Source organism: Nicotiana tabacum, chromosome 11, assembly GCF_000715075.1.
Source record: "Nicotiana tabacum cultivar K326 chromosome 11, ASM71507v2, whole genome shotgun sequence".
NCBI classification, from domain to species: domain Eukaryota; kingdom Viridiplantae; phylum Streptophyta; class Magnoliopsida; order Solanales; family Solanaceae; genus Nicotiana; species Nicotiana tabacum.
In genome coordinates this window covers 147,820,053-147,843,833 of record NC_134090.1, presented here as the reverse complement: position 1 = coordinate 147,843,833, position 23,781 = coordinate 147,820,053, and the positions used below count along the sequence as shown (strand labels likewise).

The following is a 23,781-nucleotide window of genomic DNA, read 5'->3' as shown; positions in this document are numbered from 1 at the left end:
TAGAGAGGTCTGACTGTAAGATAGAATGAATATAACACGGGAAAATAGAAAGTGATCCGATCAAGTTGTAATATAATCCAGTGATGTGATAGAATAGATAAGGTTATTTTACTCTCAATGAAAAGTTATAATTCAAGTTATGAAAATAAAGAAAGTCCAGTGAGAATCGTTTTCCCTTTAACTGGATTTTACGCAGCACAAATCGGAATTAATCGTGTCAATAATTATTAAAAAAATTGAAGAAGTGTGTCAAGTGTCAACCAACCATGGTCCAAGATATAACCTTTTCAAGTTAATTTTCTCAGATGAAATGTGTTAGTCAATAATGACTTGTTACCTAATTTAAAATTATTATAGTAGTCGAAGTAATGCGATTAGGTTTGGAGTCAGCCGCAACCTTACTTTGAATGACAAATTATATTTTCGGTCATTAGCAATATCTTTGGACTATGCCCATAAGGTAGGTGAATTGCCGAGTAACTAAGAATCCGTTTGGCAATGAATTATTTATACGAGCACAATTGCCGAGTAACTAAGAATCCGTTTGGCAATGAATTATTTATACGAGCACAAGTTAGATCTAGAATTTATTAGATTTAACTAGGATTTACCTATCATCTTTGATTTAATTGGTTTAACAAAAGGTTTCATACTTCTTGGTCAAACAAATTGGCGCCGTCTATAAAGATTTTCTAGTCAAAGTCATAGTTTTTCTAGATCTAAAAGAGACACAAAAATTTCTTTTTTCCTACTTGCATAGCCTAACATGACAGGTAATGGAGAGGAAAGATTGAAGGCAGTGGCGGGCCTTACCGCTAACCTCCTAAATACCATCAATGAGGCTAATGGAGAAGACGAGGAGAACGTGACTCCAAACACTTCCCCTAGACGAAGTGGTTCACCTCTTCCTCGTGGTAGCATTACCACCGCCTATGCCCACAACGGGAGAAGCACCACCAGCAGTAAAATAAACTACTAGAAGCATGGCTAACGAATACGCGCTAACTAGCATACTCGACAAACCTGCCCAAAGGGCGAGCAGGGAACATGCACGAGTCAACATCACAACAACAACTATTGAGCAGCACGTCTCTCCTCCTTCAACAGGTATCACTCGCACTATTAGTGATGTAGGTAACGACACCTTTACAGCTATTCTAAGAAAAATGGAGGAGATGGAGAACGAGAACAAAGCACTTCGCGACCAAATGAGGGAGCATATGAAAGGATAACTAAGATACTAGGCACCCCCAAAGACCCGGCCGATTAGTAGAACAACCATACAGCGACGAGGCTACACTTCATGCTATACCTAAAACATTCAAGATGTCGCCATACTTGGAGATATATGACGGCACAACGGACCCTGAGGATCACATCACCCACTATGTCACTGCAGTAAAAGGCAACAACCTCGCTAAAGAGCAAGTATCATCCATATTGCTGAAAAAATTTGGTGAAACCCTAACCGGGGAGCGCTGACGTGGTACTCACAACTGCTAGCATGATCCATAGAAACGTTTGAGGAAATGGCTGACAAGTTCGTCACCGCACACGCCGGGGCCAAGAAAGCGGAGGCGAGGGTAAACGATATATTCTCCATTAAACAGTCACCTAGCAAAGGGCTCAGGGACTTCCTCGCCCGATTCAACCGTGTCAGAATGACTCTTCCAAATGTGTCAGAAGGAATGGCGGTAGCAGCATTCCAAAATTGGCTGAGTAGGAGCGGTTCGAGGGCAACCAAGAAATTATTAAGTCGACTCATGAAAACCCTCCTACCACTTGGGATGAAATACACAACACATATTGTGCCGAGGTAAGAGCAGATGAGGACGACCTCAATGGACCAACCCAACGGTTGACATCAGTCCAAATGGAGGTGAGAAAAGACCGCAAAACGATAACAGAAAGGACCATACAGGTCCACGCCCCAATCGTGATAGACACCAGCCATACGTCAGAGGTGTCGTCATACCACTACCTCCCCCACACACCCTTATGGTTACGGTTTATCCAGGCCATGGACAGGGACTCACCGAAACAAGATAGGTATGCCTCTATTACTATCTGCTCACAATTTTTGTGTTTCTCCTTCAGAGATAGTCTACACCCTAGAGAAGCTTGGCCCAAAGGTGAAATGGCCACAAAAGATAAAGTCTGACCCAAACACAAGAAAGTTGAATGCCCTCTGCGAATTCCACCAGGAACGAGGTCACAAGACCGAGGACTGCATCGCCTTGAGGCAAGAGGTAGTGAACATGCTCCACCAAGGGCATTTGAGAGAATTAATGAGTGACCGAGGAAGAGCGAACTTTGCTTGGGGACGAGAACAGTATCAAGGACCGCCTAAGCCACCCTCCCCAACCCGCACCATCTAAATTATCATCAATGGAGGTGACGAGGCATCAATCAACAACGTAAAGTTCACAACCACCCATAAGCTGAAGTGATCAATCACCCATGAATGGTATGACGACCTTGAAGAAACTATCATCTTCGATGAGTCGGATGCCCACAGTTTGACCTTTCTTCACTATAATGCTCTTGTTATTACTTTGTGTATTTCAGATACCGATGTGAAACGGATTATGGTAGATCACGAAAGCGGCGCATGCATTATCCACCCTCGAGTCCTCACATAAATGAGGCTTGAAGATAAGATATTGCCACACTGTATTACACTAACGGGTTTTAACAATGCAGTTGAGCAGACTTTCGGAGAAATCACATTACTCGTTCTGGCCGGTAGTATCACCTTGGAAACTACGTTCCATAGATCAAGATACGGTGACAACGCCATTATAGGACGGTCATGGATACACGTTATGAAGGCTGTCCCATCCACCGTATATCAGGTTGTCAAGTTTCCCATCCCATGGGGAGTATTCAGCATCTGTGGCGAGTAGTGCATAGCCCAAGAATGCTACTACTACATCGCCCAAGACTGCATGTACACTTAACAGTTAAAGGGCAAAGGCACAGAAGCATAGCAATTAATGAGGTCGAGGTCGAACGCCGACAAAGGGAAAGATGACATCAAAGAACCTGATGTCGTAGAAGCTACAGGATCAATTGTGGAAAACCTCGACCTCATTCAGCTCGACAAGAGCGATCACAGTAAAAAGGCCTATATCGAACACAAACTACAAGAACCAGGCAAATTCCATCAATTTTTAACTAACAATGCAGACTTGTTTGCCTTCTCTCATGCAGATATGCCGGGCATCCCGAAGGACATAGCAACACATAAATTGAACGTCGACCCACTCTACCCCTCGGTACGGCAGGTTAGAAGAAAATTCAATGCCCACAATAAATGATGTTGTCCGTGAAGAGGTGGAAAAGTCACTTGAAAATGGCTCTACCAGGGAGTCTAAATACCCCCAATGGGTCACCAACGTGGTCATGGTAAAAAGGAAAAATGGCAAATGGCAAATGTGCGTAGACTTCACAGATTTGAACAAGGCATGCCCGAAAGACTCATTCCAACTGCCTCACATTGATCAGCTCATCAACGCAACAGTTGGGCACGAGCTGCTAAGTTTCCTGGACTCCTATTCAGGTTACAACTAGATCCTCATGGAGGAGGAAGACCGGGAAAAAACACTTTTATCACCCACCAAGGGACGTACTGTTACAGAGTTATGTCGTTTGGATTAAAAAACGTAGGGGCAACATACCAGAGGCTAGTAACCAAAATGTTTAAAGAGCACCTTGGAAAAACCATGGAAATATATATTGATGACATGTTGGTCAAGTCGAAAAGAAAGGAAGACCACATCGACCATTTGAGGGAAGCCTTTGACATACTCAGGCGATACGAAATGAAATTTAACCCCAAGAAATGCGCCTTCGACTTAACCTTAGGAAAAGTCTTCGGTTTTTTGGTATCGCAAAGAGGCATCGAGGTTAACCCCGACCAAATAAGGGCTATAGAAGAAATACCAGAAAACTTGACCAGCACGAAGCAGGTGTAGAAGCTGACCGGCCGTATAGCCGCCCTATTGAGGCATCTCACAATCCTCTTATAGATGCCACAAACTCTTTGGCATGCTCAAAAAGGACAACGGACTCCAATGGAATTCCGAGTGCATCGATGCCCTGAGAGAACTAAAGGTGTACCGATCTTCGCCCCCGCTGCTCGCTAAGGTAGAACCTGGAGAACACCTCCTAATATACCTGGCCGTGTCCGACGTTGCAGTAAGCGCAGTCCTAGTTCGAGAAAATAAAGGTACGCAATCTCCAATCTACTACATTAGTAAGACCTTGGTCGACGCTGAAACGAGGTACCCCCACCTCAAAAAACTAGCCTTGGCTTTAGTCGTAGCTTCACGAAAGCTTAGTCCTTATTTCTAGTGCCACCCCATCTCGGTGGTCACGACCTTTCTTCTAAGGAGAATCCTACACAAGTTCGAGCTATCGGGTAGGTTGGTCAAATGGTCCATTGAGTTGAGCGAGCACGATATAACCTATCAGCCACGAAGAACGATAAAGTCGCAAGTACTTGCCGACTTCGTCGCCAACTTCAGCGCTAAAATAATGCCCGAGGTCGAAAGGGAAGCCACTGATACTTTCCCTAAGACACATGACCTATGGATTATGTACACCGATAGTGCCTCTAACATATTAGAATCTGGACTGGGATTCGTACTCGAGGTCCCGACGGCCGAGATAATTCACCAGTCCATACGGTGTCCCGATATGACTAACAATGAGGCCGAGTATGAGGCTGTGATTGCAGGGTTAAAACTGGCACTCAACTATAGAGCACGATAGGTAGTCCTTCGGTGTGACTCACAACTCGTCGTCAATCAAGTCACAGGGACTTTCCAAATCAAGGAACAAAGGCTACAAAAATATCAGGCCGAGATTTGCAAGTTATTGCCCGAGTTCGACGAATACCATCTCGACCAAATACCTCGAGTGTGGAACATCGAGGCTGACGGCCTCGCCAAATTGGCAGCATCCACTAAAAGCATAACCGAAAAAGAGAATGTGGTCACTCTTCTCCACTCGACCATCGACCAAATTGAGGTACGCACTATTAACCTAAGTTGGGACTGGCGCAACTGTATTGTCTCCTACCTGCAGGATGGCGTACTCCCAAATGACAAAAAAGAAGCCAAAAAGCTTCGAATGTAAGCAACCAGGTATAGCATCATCAATAACGATTTGTATAAAAGGACGTATAGCGGCCCTCTAGCAAAATATTTGTGACCAAACTAGACACAACACATCCTAGAAGAGGTCCACAATGGTCATTGCAGGGCTCACACCAGTAATCGAGCCTTAGTCAGATGTCTTAAACGAGCAGGCTACTACTGGACCACAATGAAAAGGGAAGTAGCTGATTTTGTTAAAAAATGTGAACCATGCCAAAAGTACGCCCCCATGATTCACCAAGCGGGCGAGCACCTCCACTCAGTCACTTCGCATTGGACTTTCATAAAATAGGGAATGGATATCGTCGGCCCCCTTCCCGCAGGACGAGGTAATGTACGATTTCTTTTGGTTTTAACTGACTATTTTTTAAAATAAGAAGTGATCGCCTTCATATGGAAGAAAATCATATGCCACTTCGGCATCCCCAAAGAAATTAGTTGTGACAACATACCCCAATTTACAGGGAAAAAGGTCACTAAGTTCTTCGAAAAATGGCACATTAAAAGAATACTCTCCACGTCATATCACCCCGCAAGCAACGGACAAGATGAATCCTCCAACAAAACAATATTGAATATCATGAAAAAGAAACTCGAAAACGCCAAGGGACTGTGGCTAGAGATGCTACCAGAAGTGTTGTGGGCGTACCGCACCATGCCAAAGACAAGCACAGGGGAAATGCCATACTCACTAGTTTATGGGATTGATGCTGTGATACTGGCCGAAGTCAGAGAACCAAGTCTAAGATATTCAAATGAGAGCGGGCCAAGCAATGATGAAAGTAGAAGGCAAGACCTCGACGAGGCCGAAGAACGAAGAGACATGGCTTACATAAGAATGGTAGCCCAAAAACAACAGGCAGAGTGGTACTACAACAAAAAAGCCAAGGTCAGGCCACTCAAAGTCGGGGACTATGTACTCAAAGCCAAAACACAGGCGAGTAAGGATACATGGGAAGGCAAGCTGGAGACCGATTGGGACGGCCCATGCAAAATCACGACAGTAGTAAACAAAGGGTCGTTCCAGCTAGAAACAATGGAGGAAAAATTACTACCAAACAATTGGAATGTCGCCCACCTCAAATACTTCAACTTCTAAGGATAGACGTCCCCCAAGTCGTACTCTTTTTCCCTCACCCGAGTTTTGTCCCAATTGGGTTTTCTTTGGGAAGTTTTTAACGAGGTGATGAAGAGGGCGTCTTGAAGCTAAGTATAAGTTCATCACTCGACCTCTCAACTACTTCTCCAGGACGACCAATAAAGGGACTAGCTAGACTGGGACTTCTTCATTGTATGCATGAACAAAGCAAAAACATGTAAACTTCTCCAATGAATTAATAAACAAAGCGAAATACGCAAACACATGATGTTGACATTTCTCCACCAAGTTTATACATTACGCTAATCCAGGAAACTGCATTCGATCTCGCTCAAATCGACCTACATTAGATCTCATTCGAATTAACTTTAATGTTAACATTCGACCTCGCTCGAATCGACTTGCATTCGACCTTGTCCGAATTACTTTTAAAGTCAACATTCAACCTTGCTCGAATCGACTTACATTTGACTCCGTTCGAATTAACTTAAAGTCAATATTCGACCTTGCTCGAATCGACCTACATTCGACCTCGTTCGAATTAATTTTAAAGTTAATATTCGACCTCGCTCGAATCGACTTACATTCAACCTGCATTCAACCTCGTTCAAATTAATTTTAAAGTCAACATTTGACCTTGCTCGAATCGACTTACATTCGACCCCGTTCGAATTAACTTTAAAGTCAATATTTGACCTCGCTCGAATCGACCTACAATTGACCTCGTTCGAATTAATTTTAAAGTCAATATTTGACCTCGCTCGAATTGACTTACATTCGACCTCGCTCGAATCGACCTGCATTTGACCTCATTCGAATTAATTTTAAAGTCAACATTCGACCTCGCTCGAATTGACTTACATTCGACCTCGTTCGAATTAATTTTAAAGTCAATATTTGACCTCGCTCGAATCGATTTACATTCGACCTTGTTCGAATTAATTTTAAAGCCAACATCCGACCTTGCTCGAATCGGCTTACATTCGACCCCGTTCGAATCGACTCTTATACGACCTTGAGCGAACTAATTAAGACACTTACATACATACAAATCGGCTCGAACTAATTAAGTAACGATTCGACCTCGCATGAGCTCAACTTACAGTCGGCCTAATTGAATTGCAATCAAAGCAGTCAATTGAAGAAAACATTTGAAGAAAAAAATAAGAAACTCAGAAACAAACAGCAAAAGTATCATTCTAAAAGACATCTTACAAAGGCCAAACAGATGCCCACAAAACAAAAAAAAAGAACAACAAAAGTACAAAACGAGTACACTACTCGGCAGCTTCACCCATATCGCCATCATCACCCTTATCGCCATCATCACCCCTATCGCCATCATCACCAGCACCCTCGCTATCGGAGTATTCATCATCATACCAAGCACCTAGCTCAAGCCCGCCTACGTCATTTTTATCATCACCCTCCCCGGGCGTACCGAGATCATAGCCACAAGCTTCCCGAGTTGCACGTGCCTTAACACGAGCATCCTCAAACTCCGCCTCAGAAGCTTTCCCATCCGTCATCAAGCCCCTGAATATGTCTATATGAGCCTTAGCATGAACCCACCTCTCGTACTCTGGAGCGTCAAGATAAGTGAAAGCATGAGGGGAAGAGGTTGAGCCAGCAGTTGTGCCTTCTCGGCCTTGAGGACGGCAATCTGCTCGTTCAGGTCTGAAACTTTTGTTTCTAGGTCAGTAATCTGTTCCTCGAGTCTCGCCTCCTTAAGTGTAGACGTCTCTACTTCAGTTGACCGCTCAGATCTGAGGACACGGATGGAACCCACTAATGTCGTTTCCTCTGCCACAGCCGCCGTCCTGGATTTCTCGGCTCTCTCCAACTATGCTGCTTTTATGGCCAACTCGTCACTCAAGCCGTCGGATTTGGCTTTACTTTGCTCAAGCTCGACCCGCAAGGATGCCACCGGAGCCTAAAGCTGGACGTACTCGGCCACAACCCACTTGCTCACCTCAAGCTCGTCCTCTTTGGCTCCCAACGTTCCTTCGAGCTTGCTACACCTAACGATGACTCTCACAAGCTCATTGTCCTTCTGCTTCAGCACATCATCCTTCTGCTTCAGCTCATCCTGGAGACTCTGGAACTGACTATCCTTGCTGAGTATGTTGCTCAATGCACGGTGCTTGGCAAGATACTCCCTGTACTCAGACTCTATTCTTTTATAGAGAGCCTTCCTCTTCTCTTCTCGACGGGTACACTCGATCTCCAGAATGAGAGTTTGATAAACAGGTGGGAAACAGTTAGTAAAGACGAACAAGGTAAAGAAAAGAAAAAGATACGAGAACACTAAAAAGACAAAAAACTTACTCATAGGGCCATCTCGAAGATGCCTAATGATAAGTTGGCATCGTTGAATGTCTACAATGTCCTATTCTCGGCTTTAGTACAGAGGGGAATCAAAGTTGGGACCACACTTCCCGAGTTGGTTAACAAATTAGTCTAAGGGAATGACGATGTTTCGGGTAGATCCCTCCGTTCTCACCTCCACCCGAGTGAACCCCTCGTCGAACGTCTGTACCTCCTCGAGGTCTATGTCAAAACCGGACTCGTCGTCGTCCACGACCACAATCTTTCATTTCCCTTCGGTGGACGAAGATACGACCTCCGCTTTTTCTGGCCGCCCTTCTTCTATGGTGACCTCTACTGCCTCTAACGGTCTCCCTTCCACAGCGACTTCTAGCAGGAGAAACGTCTCTGCAACTAAAGAACATATAGATTCCACACCCAAAATAGCATCACTCTCAGGTGCGTCCATGACCGTAACCACACCGCCAACCTCCACTCTCTGCCTTTTCAGCGGAGCCATTTCCTTTTGGCGCGCCGAACACTCGTCTACTAGATGCAATGCTGAGAGGGTCAGAGTCACTGCTAGTGGAATAGACCAACATCCAAGCCCACTCAAAGTTGGAGTCTGTGAAGGAGTATTGCTTACGGACTCAATTAGCACGAACTGCGACCCGATCGAGGCCCCCGATTGGCAAAATGCAGGAACAGGAGCCTTTGCCTTTCTCAAATATCGACGACCTAACACCAAAGGGGAACTGTAAGTAAAAAAAGAGAAGAGAAAAGGGATTGGGATGAGGTCGAAGTGGCCAAAGATCGGAATCTGAATTACTGGTCGAAGGTTTGGGTCCGAATTTCTTGTTGAAAGACGCCCAGTTGGAAATCCCTACTATGTGGGGCAAGATTTGGGCGACCTAGTCACTGATATCAGCAACCAACGAAGGAGGATGTTTCTCGGCTACACGAAAATAAAAAAGAATGATTAAGCTGCAAAACCAAAAAAATACAAGGGAAAGGAAATGAGCGTACTTCAATCGAACAAATGCACTTACAGGCAAAGTTCCACTTCTCAAGAAATCCATTGGGGCTCGCCACCACGTGCTTGGTTTTGATAAAAAAGAAGTTAAACCAAAAATGACGATTCGTCTTATCGTCCATTCCTGCCACTAGCCCATTGGTCCCACGATGGCAAAGGAGTATCATCGTGCCCTTGTGGAAGCTAGGCGTAAAGAGATGCAACAAATAGTGAATAGAAATTTCACAGCCGGCCAGGTCCACAAACTTTATTATCATAAGGAAAATCTTGTAAATATAGGGGGAGAGTTGATCTGGGCATATGCCGTAGTAACAGTAGAATTCCTCCGCCGATGGAGGAAGAGGGAGAGAGTAACCCACTTGGAATGGGTATGCATAAAACGCGCAATACCCGGGCCGATGAACCTAGATCACGTCATTCCCAGCAGGAACCAGGTCGACGTGAGCGGGGATGTAGAATTCCTTACTCGAATTTCTGGTTCGCGGACTGTTAAACAGAGTCAAGCGTTTCCTCGATTCGGGATTCAACCGGTGACTTGGGACACCATAAATCTCCCAAGTGGCGACTCTAAATCTTTTAATAATAAATCCCGTTTCGATTTTCCTTTAATTGGAAAAATCCTTTATACCCTCCCGATGTGTAGGAAAAAGGAGGTGTGACAGATGTTGCATTTCGGCGTATTAGATTACAACGATATTGCACCCTGTAGTATTGTACGTTGAATTTGTTGTAAGGTAATTGACATCAATCCAAGGAAACAATATTTGAATATTATATGGATTATGCTATTTCAAACAAGTGATGAGTAAATTCATGAAGGTGATAGGGGAAGCAAGACAAAGAAAATGAATTTTCGTCCAAGTTTGGCATGTTGGGATAAAATTCGGGTCGAGTGTTAATACCCAATATTTATGGACAAGTACCATACAAGGCACCATATGGCCATGATGTTAAGGTGTATAGAGTATATTAAAAGTGAGAAGTATTTTATGTAATGTGAGATAATTCTTGATTATGTGAATAATTGGTTAATTATTGGTTAACGGGGGATTAGCAAATTAATCAAGTTATTGGATAAGGATGATTAATCTCCTAATGTGGAAACCAAGGTATCCTGATTTTATAGCCCAAATAAGTGACTCTTAAGTCACACTATAAGGTGACAAAACATGGAGGAGTCTTTGGCCAACTAAGCAAACAAGTGGGTCCCACACCCAAAAGACTAAAGAGAGCTTTTTACTTCATTTTCAATCTCTACAATTCAAAGCTTGCTTCAGTAAGATAATGTTACAAATATAACATGTGTTATTCAACAAAAATTCATTCGAAACTATTTATCATAATAGCACCGGAATTTTGCGATTCTAAGGGAGTACGGTGCAATCTTTCTCAAGAATATCATACGGATTCTCCCCTACTTCGATCCGCCATTACGTTATTGTTGCAATTGACGTATGTTAGAAGGATTGCCAAGAAAATAGGCTCAGGTATGTTAAGGCTATCCCTTCTTTCTTTTGGCATGATCCATACGACACAAACGAAACGTGCAAATGCACAATTTCCATACATGACTCTATTCATAGAAATATTAGAGATGTTTATGGTCTTGATTAAGCATGTGTCATATTATTCTATCATTTGTTCATGGGTCTCAGAAAAATACATAAGTTGAAAAAGTTTACTTCATGATATTATTCCAAGGCATAATGGTCTTATGACACTTCACGAGATTTTATTGACGTACTTCTCATGAATCGCATTCATGTACACTAACCCATGACCAGATGGTGTTATATACGCGTATATATGTATATTATATGTATATGGGATATAGGAAAAGGTTACGGCGTTATATACGTACCACCACCTGATCAGCTGGTATACGTTAATGATTTGCCCACAGTGGCTGAGATGATATGATGGGATGTCCTCAGAGAATGATGATGTTATGAAACATGTACCTATGCACGACATGACATTCATACGCATATGGATGACACTATAGGTATTTTATGATTTACAAAGTTTTCCAGACCTACAGGTTGAGTCATTTACTCTATATTTATTCTATGTCTGTTATGTACTTATTTATGTGCCTTACATACTCGGTACATTATTCGTACTGACATCACTTTTGCCTGGGGACGCTGTGTTTCATTCCCGCAGGTCCCGATAGACAGGTTGAGAGACCTCCAAGTAGATTATCAACTCAGCGGAAGATGTTGGTGCACTCCATTTGCTTTAGAGTTGCGTGTTTGGTTAATATAATTTAGACATGTATTGTTTGGTATGATGGGACTCTGTCCCGACCTTTATGAAGATTATGTATTCTTAGAGGCTGGTAGACATATGTCATGTACGTAAAAGATTGTTTGGCCTTGTCGACCTATGTTCAGTATACGAGTGGTTATTTTGATCTTATAGGTTATATGTCTTATGCATAAGTTATTATCACATGTTGTATTCTACTTATCTTATGGCCGCCTTTCAACTCAGTTATCTATGATAGTATGATATGAAAAGATACGTTATGTTGGTGCTCGATTGAGTAAGGTACCGAGTGCCCGTCTCGGCCCATCGATTTGGGTCGTGACAAAAGTGGTATCAGAGCAGTTTTGTCCTAGGGATGTCTACAAGCCGTGTCTAGTAGAGTCTTGTTTATGGGTGGGCCATGCACCACACTTATAAGCAGGAGGCTACAAGGCATTTAGGACTGTCACTATTTCTTCTCACTCTAGATCGTGTAGTAGAGCTCAGTTGTAAGAATTCAAATTCCTAACTTCTATTTTATTCGTAATAAGACGATACCTACATCCAGAAAGACGGTTGGTAAAAGACATGTCTATGGAATAATTGATTCAGAGGAGCTCGACTTTGCATCATGCTTATGATAAGTAAATGTGAGATCTTCAGCAGATCATGTGCGTACTGAAAGGTGTAAGCCTCTTGATAAGGAGTCTTGAGGCAAGAATACCTATCCACCTTAATGGTAAAAGACAATGAGAGATTCAGAAGATAAATACAAGTTTCAACAAGTAAAATAAGTAAGATGAAGAAGAGTACGAGGTTCCCAATTAATGAAGGTTAACGGTGTTTATAATTCAGGCATAGGAATATAAGCCTTTTGAGTTATATTCAACAGTAATAGAGGTATGTATAATTGGGCGTACCTATCTCAGTTATGCCTTATGGGGGCTAACAAGTATAGTTTAAGAAAAGGACGGAACATCAGGATCTGGCTGGGGTTAGAGTAACCCAAAATGGTGGATGGATTGTTTGCATTAGTTGACGTTTCTGAAGGATATTGCAAAAGTGCTAATAAATCTCCTTGTGAGACATCCAGATGGTGCACTCTAAAATAGTACAGCTAGATATGAGTACTACAAAGATAGGCACTGGAAGCCTTGGAAGACAGAAGATAGTCACTGAAAGACAGATGATATTACCTTAGTGTGACTCTCGTCCCTAGTAGAGCAAGGACGTTGAGCAACCCAAAGAGCCAATGGATGAAGCAAGGGGAGCCAAAAATCAAAAGAATGTCTTGCTGAAGTTTTCACAAGAAAAGGATAGGCAGAAATATTAGTAGAGTAATGAGAAGAGAGATAAGGAAGAATTATGAGTAAGATGCGATACATGGACGACAACATTAGATCAAAAAGATAACGGTATTACTGGGTCCATAGTCAGGTGAAGGAAGAGACGAGAGGTGATAGGCCTCAAGAAAACAAAAGAGTATAGGCCATGAAGTCATATCCTCATTTCAAGAAGTAAGTTCATGACTCTAACGTGATTAACAATAGGAAAAGCTAGACCCCAGAATAATAGAGATCAGTATGGGTTGGTGAACAAGATAAACTAAACATGAATTAGGGATTGAGTGATTTGATAATAGTCGGCATTAAGAGAATTTCAGATTTTGTTCCGGCGATAGCAGAATGCACAACAGAAGCAAATTCATGAGAAATTCAAAGAATGGTCATTCAGGAAGACGCTTCCCTAAAGTAAGCAATGTGAGCAAAATTAAGCTTAAGAGACTGTATGTGCCAGTTACAGTAATTGCCACCTCGCGAGTAAGGAATTTTGTTATCCTTAGTACAGAAGGATTACCGTAAGAAGAGTAAGGGTCATCGATGATATGACATGGTGCCAAAGATGAAAAGGTAAAACATCTATAGGTAGATCGTCATAGCATTAAATCTTAGTACTTCCCTAAGGGGGGGGGAATATGGAGTAGTATGGTATTAAGTCAAAATTAAGTCGTTCTAGTAATTATAGAATGGTAAAGGAAGGATGTGATAAAATGAAAAAGGGATGAGATTGCACTTATTCAAAGCCTACAAATATGCTACGATACTAGAGCATTATGTAAACACGACATCAGAGAGAGGAAGTAAGGGTTCCTGCCCGAGATATTATTGATTAATAAGAAGCCAGTGCGAGAGGTAAGTTAAGACAAAGGAAATGACCCAAGAAAGATTACGTGGAATATTGATACGGGAATGGGCCAACAAGCAATTAGTAGTTGATTCAAAAAGAGCCTAGCTATGGCTAGACAAGAGAATACAGACAAATCAACAAATCGTGCAAGATAAACATAGGGAACCCCAATATGGGGAATTCAGCCTCATAGTTGTGACATCGTGGTCCTTGAAAAATATCCATATAGGAGTTAGGGAAGTTAAAAAGGTACCGTATGAGTGTTACAGAAATAAAAGAAAGTGCCACCGAGAAGACAGTCAAAATATTAGTTCAGAAGTTACCCTACAAGCACAAGAGCGTGGAGATAAGCAACCACAGGTAATTATAGGCGAGGAAGAACATCAAAAATTCTGTTAGGCATATGATGGGATAAGCTTGTAGCCTTACAAGAGTTAGAGGATCCCCCCCCAAGTACCACAATGAAAGACTAGTTGAGAAAATAAGGAAGAAGGTTTCAACCAAAGCACAGTGACCTAAAGAGGAAAGGGTTGTGTAACAACAGTTTAACTACAAAATTGTATGCACTCCAAAAGAAAGTTGCACCTACCATGGTTAATGACCGGGAAGTAAAACCAAAAGTAATATTCAAGACCATATGAGTTGCACAAAAACTTTGGCATGCGTGAGAACTCAAATAAGCTAAGTATGCACACAAAAGGGGGCAAAAAGGCCCAGAAAAGAAATTGCTTACATTTAAAGAAAGCTGAAATGGAACGAAAGGAATTATTCGATCAATGATCCAGAGTTGGTTACATTCTAAGCGCACTTAAGGGTTTGGAGTTTTATACATACAACATATACAGTCGTAGAAGATTCTGGTATACGTTAAAAGAAAGAATTGAGCCCAAGTCATAAATGATGGATTAAATTGTTAAAGGGTTTGTATCATGCATATTCCTCAACGCACATAAATGTGAACCCCATAGCGGGAGATAATTTAAGCCGACATAAAAGCCGATCAGAAGAAGGAGGAAACTAAAGAGTTACATCAATGAAGTAAATTAGGAATTCGGTTATTGGACCTAGAAATTATAGAAACCGTGATTGAGAATATTGCAGAATTACTCTCAATATCAAAGGTACAAGAGAAATAGTACAGTAGCCACATTCTATAACGGCTCTACGATAGAGCCAGTTGGAAGAGTACTAGTATGAAGCTGCCACCAGATTGTGTATGCACCAAAGGTGCAAGTATTATAGCATAGCTTCAAGTTATGGACGTAAATTACACCTAGGTGGAAGGGAGGTCATGAAAGAGATAGAAGATACGATGCGAGATTTTAAGGTAAGTAAGGTAAAGGTGAACAACGTACGAGATACTCAAAGGCGGAAGATCGTGAATAGTCCATTCTTTGGATAAAAGGCTAGAAGCGCGGGGATTCAGTATCTAGGAATAATAGCAGCATCGTTAGTAGCATATCTTCCAGCCTATGGTCTAGGTATCGAAAAGCCTGACTAAGAAAGTAAAGAAGAGTTAGAGACGATATGATGTCTCGCTTGACGTTCCAAAATAACATAAGGAAATCTATGATGCAAGCAAGGTGAAAGATTGCAAGTAATATAAATAGAGTTGTGTAGGTCGCAAGATATTGTACGTTGAAGCGACAAGGTTCTAGAAGACATGAGTAAGGATAAGAACGGGCAAGTGAGAAGGTAACGAAAATGGACAAGTCCTCAGAATTAAGCTCATGAAAACAAGAAGAGCAAATGATTTCTATAAGTTATACAAAGCTCACTATAGCCTGAATAAACTCAAGAGGAGTCTAAGACTAATAACATTTAGAAAAGATGGAATGTTGCCCTAATAATAGAATGATGGTGTAATTGTGATAGATAAAGAATGACGTTTAGGCCTTCGATTGAGAAATGATTTGAGGAAAGGGATTCATGAATTGTAAGGGATTAATTTACTCACGTAAGGTGAATCATATTGGGATTCTAGGAAATACGGTTATGGAGGTACATTATCGTCCCCGAGTGGGTTAGGAAAATCACTTCAAATGTTCCTCAATGCCATGTGAGCCCTAGTGATTACGTAAGAAGTAACAAGTTATCAGTGGTAAATTGTAGATCAATATTAAGGTGAATCAACAATGGATGGACAAAAGTCATAAAGTATGAGATACGATTAGGCCGTCATTCTTAAGATAAACAGTAATGAGGGAGCATTAAAGGACTTGGATTTATACATATGGGATAAGCAACGAAAGTAATCGGAGTTGGTAGCAGAACTCAGTAAGGATAAATTGAGGTAAGAGTTATGATATAGTATGATCTACCTAGGTGCAGTAAAGTCAAACGGATGGATGAACAAAATAAGGTGTAGTAATATTCGTGAGTTCAACATAGTACCGAACGAAGAATTTCGGTATACCCATAGATGCCCAGAGGGACATCTTATCAAGCTCTATATATGTTTACCAAGTGAGGCCTAGAGGTTGGCTAAAAGCTAGAGGAAAAAAGAAAGAAGAGTCACATAAGCGTACTTACAACGAAAAAGTCGTACATGCTGCATGATAGAAGGTAGCAAGAATTACGAGATTGGAAGAATCCTGATCACATGCCGTGGTGTAAGAAAGAGACCTACAGGTAGGAATACCCTAGACTTTGGACTTGTTCACAGAACAACTGCCTAAATGGCGAGGACAGTATTAAGGTATTCACAAGAGATATAAGTTATGAAAATGATAAGAGCATCAGTCAACATTCGAGGACGAATGTTCCAAATGAGGGAATGATGTTACGCCCCGCAATATTACGTCGATATTATGTCCTGCAGTATTATATTATGACTATGTTACGTCTTGCAGTATTTTATTACGAGGATGTTACGTCTTGTAGTATTACATTACAATGATGTTAGGCTTCACAGCATTAAATTACGACGATGTTGCACCTTGTAGTATTGTATGTTGAATTTGTCGTAAGGTAATTAACATCAGTCCAAGGAAATGATTATTTGAAGATTATAAAGATTATGCTATTTCAAACAAGTGATGAGTAAATTCATGAAGGTGAGAGGGGAAGCAAGTCAAAGAAACTGAATTTTCGTCCAAGTTTAGCATGTTGGGATAAAATTCGGGCCGAGTGTTAATACCCGATATTTATGGATAAGTACTATACAAGGTACAATATGACCATGATGGTAAGATGTATAAAGTATATTAAAAGTGAGTAGTATTTTATGTAATGTGAGATAATTCTTGATTATGTGAATAATTGGTTAATTATTGATTAATAGAGGATTAACAAATTAATTAAGGAATTAATTAAGTTATTGGATAAGGATGATTAATCTCCTATTGTGGCAACCAAGGTGTCCTGATTTTATAGCTCAAATAAGTGACTCTTAAGTCACATTATAAGGTGGCAAAACGTGGAGGAGTTTTTGGCCAACTAAGCAAACAAGTGGGTCCCACACCCAAAAGACTAAAGAGAACTTTTTACTTCATTTTCAATCTCTACAATTCAAAGCTTGCTTCAGTAAGATAATGTTACAAATGTAACGTGTGTTCTTCAACAAAAATTCATACGAAATTATTTATGATAATAGCAACGGGATTTTGCGATTCTAAGAGAGTGCGGTGCAATCTTTCTCAAGAATATCATACGGATTCTCCCCTAATTTGATCCGCCATTATGTTATTGTTGCAATTGACGTATGTTAGAGGGATTGTCAAGAAAATCGGCTTAGGTATGTTAAGGCTATCCCTTCTTTCTTTTAGCATGATCCATACGACACAAACGAAACGTGCAAATGCACAATTTCCATACATGACTCTATTCATAGAAATATTAGAGATGCTTATGGTCTTGATTCCGCATATGTCATAGTATTCTATCATCAGTTCATAGGTCTCAGAAAAATACGTAAGTTGAAAAAGTTTACTTCATGATATTATTCAAAGGCATAATGATTTTATGACACTCTAAGAGATTTTATTGACGTACTTCTAATGCATTGCATTCATGTACACTCACCCATGACCAGATGGTATTATATACGAGTATATATGTATATTATATGTATATGGGATATGGGAAAAGATTACGGCGTTATATACGCACCACCACCTGATCAGCTGGTATACGTTGATGATTTGCCCACAGTGGCGGAGATGATATGATGGGATGCCCTCAGAGGCTGATGATGTTATGAAACATTTACCTATGCACGACATGACTTGTTTACGCATATGCATGACACTATAGGTATTTTATGATTTACAAAATTTTCCAGACTTACAGGTTGAGTCATTTACTCTATATTTCTTTCATGTCTGTTATGTACTTATTTATGTGCCTTACATACTCGGTACATTATTCGTACTGACGTCACTTTTGCCTGGGGACGCTGTGTTTCATGCCCGCAGGTCCCGATAGACAGGTCGAGAGCCCTCCAAGTAGACTATCAGCTCAGCAGAAGATGTTGGTGCGCTCCATTTTCTTCAGAGTTGCTTCTTTGGTTAGTATGATTTAGACTTGTATTGTTTGGTATGGCGGGACTCTGTCCCGACCTTTATGAAGATTATGTATTCTTAGAGGCTTGTAGACAGATGTCATGTACTTAAAAGATTGTATGGCCTTGTCGATTATGTTCAGTATACAGGTGGTTATTTTGATCTTATAGGCCGTATATCTTATGCATAAGTTAATATCACATGTTGTATTCTACTTATCTCATGGCCGCCTTCCGCCTCAGTTATCTATGATAGTATGACATGAAAAGATATGTTATGTTGGTGCTCGATTGAGTAAGGTACTGGGTGCCCATCTTGGCCCATTAGTTTGGGTCGTGATAGTATGCCATAAGCAAATTTATATAAGCTCGGAAATAAGATGTTACATTCTGTATTTCGTACGTTAAAGTTTCGTCAAAGTTAATCAATGTAAGTGTTATGAACTTAACAAGAAAACAGAAGCAATTGTATTGATTCAGTAGAAGACCAGTACAATTTCTTAATAAAAATTGCAGCTAGAGAACACGGAAGAACACAGATAAAGATAAAACATAAGAAAGAAACACAGAGGGAGGAACAAAGCCACAGACCAAGAGAGAGAGGAATTTCTTAATAAATTTCTGCCTAAACTTTCCACTACTCATACTATTGTATTTAATACTAGATAATGGTCTCCAATTCCACATTGTCTTGCACTCCAAGTCCTTAGCTAGCATCCAACATGTAGTCAGCTAACTTTTGGTTTAGTTTCTTCACCCTTAGGCTCCTTCTTGGCAGATCATTAGGCCCAACTGACATATCCTCTAACGGCTCATTCTCCCCATTAGGTCATGTCTGCCGATGTCTGATAGGCAGTGTTATACCAGTATTCGACCCACGGAAGCAGAGGAAACCATTCATGGGGGCTGTCAGCTATGAAACAACGTAAATATTGCTCGACACATTTATTCAAAACCTCAGATTGTCCATCCGTTTGAGGATGGTATGCCGTGCTCATAGACAAGGTAGTCCCTTGCAACCTGTGGATCTCCTTCCAAAAGGAATTCATGAACCTGGGATCTCTATCAATAATTATGATTTTGGGGTGGCCATGGAGGTGAATGATTTCCGAAACAAAGGCAATGGCCACATCCTGAGCAGTAAATGTTGATGGAAGTGCAATGAAGTGACTATACTTTGATAGTCGATCCACAACCATCATAATGGTTGCTTTTCCTTTGGAGCTCGGTAAGCAAGTAATAAAGTCCATAGTAATCTCTTCGAACATCATCCTTGGCACAGGTAAAGGCTGCAACAAACCAGCTGGCTGTTTAAATTGGTCCTTCATCTGTTGGCACACCTGACAAGCAGCCATGAAGGCCTGGACATCTTTTCGCATTCCCTTCCAAAAAAAATTGAAAGAAAGCCGATGAAATGTGCGAGCCACACCTGCGTGACCCCCAACCAGTGAAGAATGAAATTCTTCAAGTAATTGTAATCGGAGAGAGGATTCAGATGGTACTACCATTCGTTCGTGGAATAGCACAAGTCCTTCTTGGAAGGAAAATTCTGCTACTTCTTCAGCCGAAGCGTGTATTAGTTGCTGCAACTTCAAAAGTTCAGGATGAGACTGATTTTATTTTTGCAACTCTGTAACTATGTCAAATTGACGACCCGAAATAGCTAGAAAAGAAACTTCAAGGGTCCGTGACAATGCATCTGCAACCAAGTTATTTTTCCCGGGCTTGTAGAGTATTTTGAAATCATACCCCGCCAACTTACTAAGCCAATGTTGCTGTTCAGGGGTTTGAATTACTTGATTTGTGAGATTCTTCAGTGCTTGTTGATCTGTATAAATGATGAATCTTCTCCCAAGTAGATTCTGCCTCCATTTGCTAACCGCTTGAGTTATAGCAAACATTTCTCAAAGATAAGTTGAAGTTTTTCTCATGCGGGGGTAAAGTTTGTGGTTGTAATAAGCAATGGGATGACATCGCTGGGAAAGGACAGCCCCCATCCCGGTACCTGAAGCATCTGTTTACATATGAAACTCTAATGAAAAGTCTGGTAAGGCAAGGACCAGCGTGGAACCTAAAGCCTGCTTGAGTGTCTCAAATGCAGTTTGGGCTTTATAAGACCAGTTAAATGGTTCGTTGCGAAGAAAATCTGTCAAAGGCCCTGCAATAGAAGCATAATGCCGAATGAACCACCGGTAGTAGCCTGCTAGACCCAAAATACTACGGATCTCTTTGACATTACGTGGCCTAGGCCATTGTAAAATTGCCTCAATTTTTGCTTGCTTGACTGTTAACCCTTCCTCGGAAATAACATGCCCCAAATAGTCAATTTTCATTTGCCGGAATACAAACTTAGACTCCTTGGCTACCAACTTGTGTTCTTTGAGTAATTGTAGGACCAATTCCAGGTGCTCCAAGTGCAATTTCCATGACCCACTATATATAAGAATGTTGTCAAATAACACCAAAACAAACCGACGAAGATGAGGTTTAAAGACAGAGCTCATGGTGGCCTGAAAGGTTGATGGTGCATTGGATAAACCGAATGGCATGACCAAGAATTCATAATGACCATCATGTATTCGAAAAGCTATTTTTGGGACATCATTAGGCCTTACCCGAATCTGGTGATAACCGGATAATAAATCTATCTTTGAAAAATAACGAGCTCCATGAAGCTCATCAAACAACTCATCTATGGTTGGCATGGGAAATCTATCTCGGACAGTGATGGAATTAAGCGCTCGATAATCTACGCAAAATTACCAGGTGCCATCTTTTTTTCGTACCAATAACACAGGGGATGAAAAAGGGCTAGTACTAGGCCAGATTACTCCCTCCTTCAACATATCCGAAACAAGCTTCTCCATCACTTGTTTTTAGAAATATGGGTACCTATACGGTTTAACATTCACAGGCGCTGCCTTAGGAAGCAAATGATTAGCATGATACTAGGATCTAGAAGGAGGCAGCCCATGTGGTTACAGAAAACATCCTTGAATTGTTGTAGCATTATGGTCAATTCTGGTGGGTAAATAAGAGCCACAGGTTCTGGTTCATATACCAACTCAAGACGATAGTAACATGCTATGCCATTTACCTCTGCCAAGCTCCGAATATGCTAAAATTGCACCGGTTGGACATCGAGAGGAGGTTACCTTTTCCAACTATAATGTTTCCCTCCCATTGAAAATTCAAAGATCCGGTGATGATAGTCTGTAACTACCGGGCCTAATGTAGCTAACCAGGAGACACCCAATACAAATCAGCCCCGTGCAACGCTAAAACATAAAAATCCAACTGTAATTTGGTCCATTGTACCATCAAGGTAACATTACGAATCACCCCTTCACAGCGAAGGTATTGGCCACTGCCAACCACCATTGAGAAACGAGGTAGAGCTTCCACCTTCAAATTCAAAAAATTTGCTGCACGTGATTGGATAAAATTATCAGTGCTACCTCCATCGAGCAAGACTTGAACAAGAGATCCATTTACCTTACCTTTAAAACTCAAGGTGGTGGAAGAATTCCCCCCAGCAAGTGTATGGTAAGATATAGCGGAGTGCTCTTAGACCTCCAGACAATATAATTCCTCGGCTAGTACATCCTTCCTCTAGCAGAAGAAGCTGAGGCAAGGATTTGCATTTGTGACCAAGAGAGTAACGTTCATCACAGTAGCAACAGAGTCCATTTTCATGCCTTTGTTGAGCCTCCGCCGGTGACAGGCGTTTCAATGGTAGTTTAGAGGTTGGAGATATGGAAGATGGGTTGAAGGGAACGAGATTTGTTAAGGGTGGAGTCAGTAAAATGGGTTGCGATTTGGCATACGACATTTTAGAAGTGGCTGGCCCCTTTTCACAAATAATTCATTGTTCATGAGTATGGGCTAATGAAATAGTTTGGTCTAATGATGTGGGTCCATGGGCTACAACTGCAAACTAAATATTCGACCGAATCCCAGATAAGAATGTTTATATCATCCATCTGTCCGATACACTTTCCGTTTCATTAGTCAAGGCTTCAAAACGAGCCTGATAATCCGCCGCCATGCTTGACTGGTGTAATTTTGCCAATCGACCTTCCGGACCTAGAACTTGACACTTCTTAAAGCGAGTCACTACTTTCTCAGCAAAATGGTCCCAACCAACCAGTTGCTTTTTACGGTGCAACTAGCGCTCAAGGGCCTCCCCGTCCAAATAAAATGAAGCTACTGTGAGCTTCTCATTTTCATCAATAGAGTAATAATTAAAATAGCGCTCTACCTAGAAAACCCAAGACTCTGGATTATCTCCTTGGAAAGGCTCATCTCCACGAAATTTTTCCGAATAGGCTTTGACCCCCCTGTGGAATGCGACGTAACACCCATTTCCGGCGCTGGAGGCTGAGAGGGAACACCTGCCAGTGGTCGAATATGAGCAGTAAGGGCCACCATCTGAGACATCATTTCTTGCATGAAATGCTGACTTGACTACACAACTGAACAAAATACCGCTAGATCCGACGAAGGTACTGAGTTCCGATCATGAGTCGACTGAGAAGGGTCACTCAAGGAATTTTTCGGGTCCCCCATCGGAGATAAGTCAATGAAAGCACCAAATGTTATGAACTTAACAAGAAAACAGAAGCAATTGTATTGATTCAATAGAAGACCAGTACAATTTCTTAATAAACATTGTAGCTAGAGAACACGGAAGAACACAGATAAAGATAAAACATAAGAAAGAAACACAGAGGGAGGAACAAAGCCACAGACCAAGAGAGAGAGGGAATATTCTTAATAACTTTCTGCATAAACTTTCCACTACTCACACTAGTGTATTTAATACTAGATAATGGTCCCCAATACTATATTGTCTTGCCCTCCAAATCCTTTGCCAGCATCCAACACGTAGTCAGCTAACTTTTGGTTTAGTTTCTTCACCCTTAGGCTCCTTCTTGGCAGATCATTAGGCCCAGTTGACATATCCTCTAACGACCCATTCTCCCCATTAGGCCCAGTACTCTGATTGGCTATTACATTAAGTTCGGGAATGAGATTATTTTGGGATTATAAGTATTACGCTATTTCAAACAAGTGATAAGTAAATTTGTGAAGGTGAGTGGGTAAGCAAATCGAAGAAAATGAGTTTCGTCGAAAGTTGTTATTTTGAGATTACATGGATGTTTTAATAAAGTATTAGCGTATGTATTGATTTTATATGGTACCACATGACCATGATAGTAGGGTACCTAAAGTGTATTAA

The 23,781-nt window shown here is 41.3% G+C and overlaps 1 long non-coding RNA gene across 1 annotated transcript; it reads right to left on the bottom strand.

Moving 5' to 3' along the window:
• Positions 1-18,984: 18,984 nt before the first annotated feature.
• LOC142166392 (uncharacterized) lies at positions 18,985-23,329 on the bottom strand. Its single transcript, XR_012696803.1, has 2 exons — positions 22,040-23,329; positions 18,985-21,964 (listed from the first exon to the last, which is right to left on the bottom strand). It is a non-coding gene; the product is annotated as an uncharacterized LOC142166392 (long non-coding RNA).
• Positions 23,330-23,781: the final 452 nt, after the last annotated feature.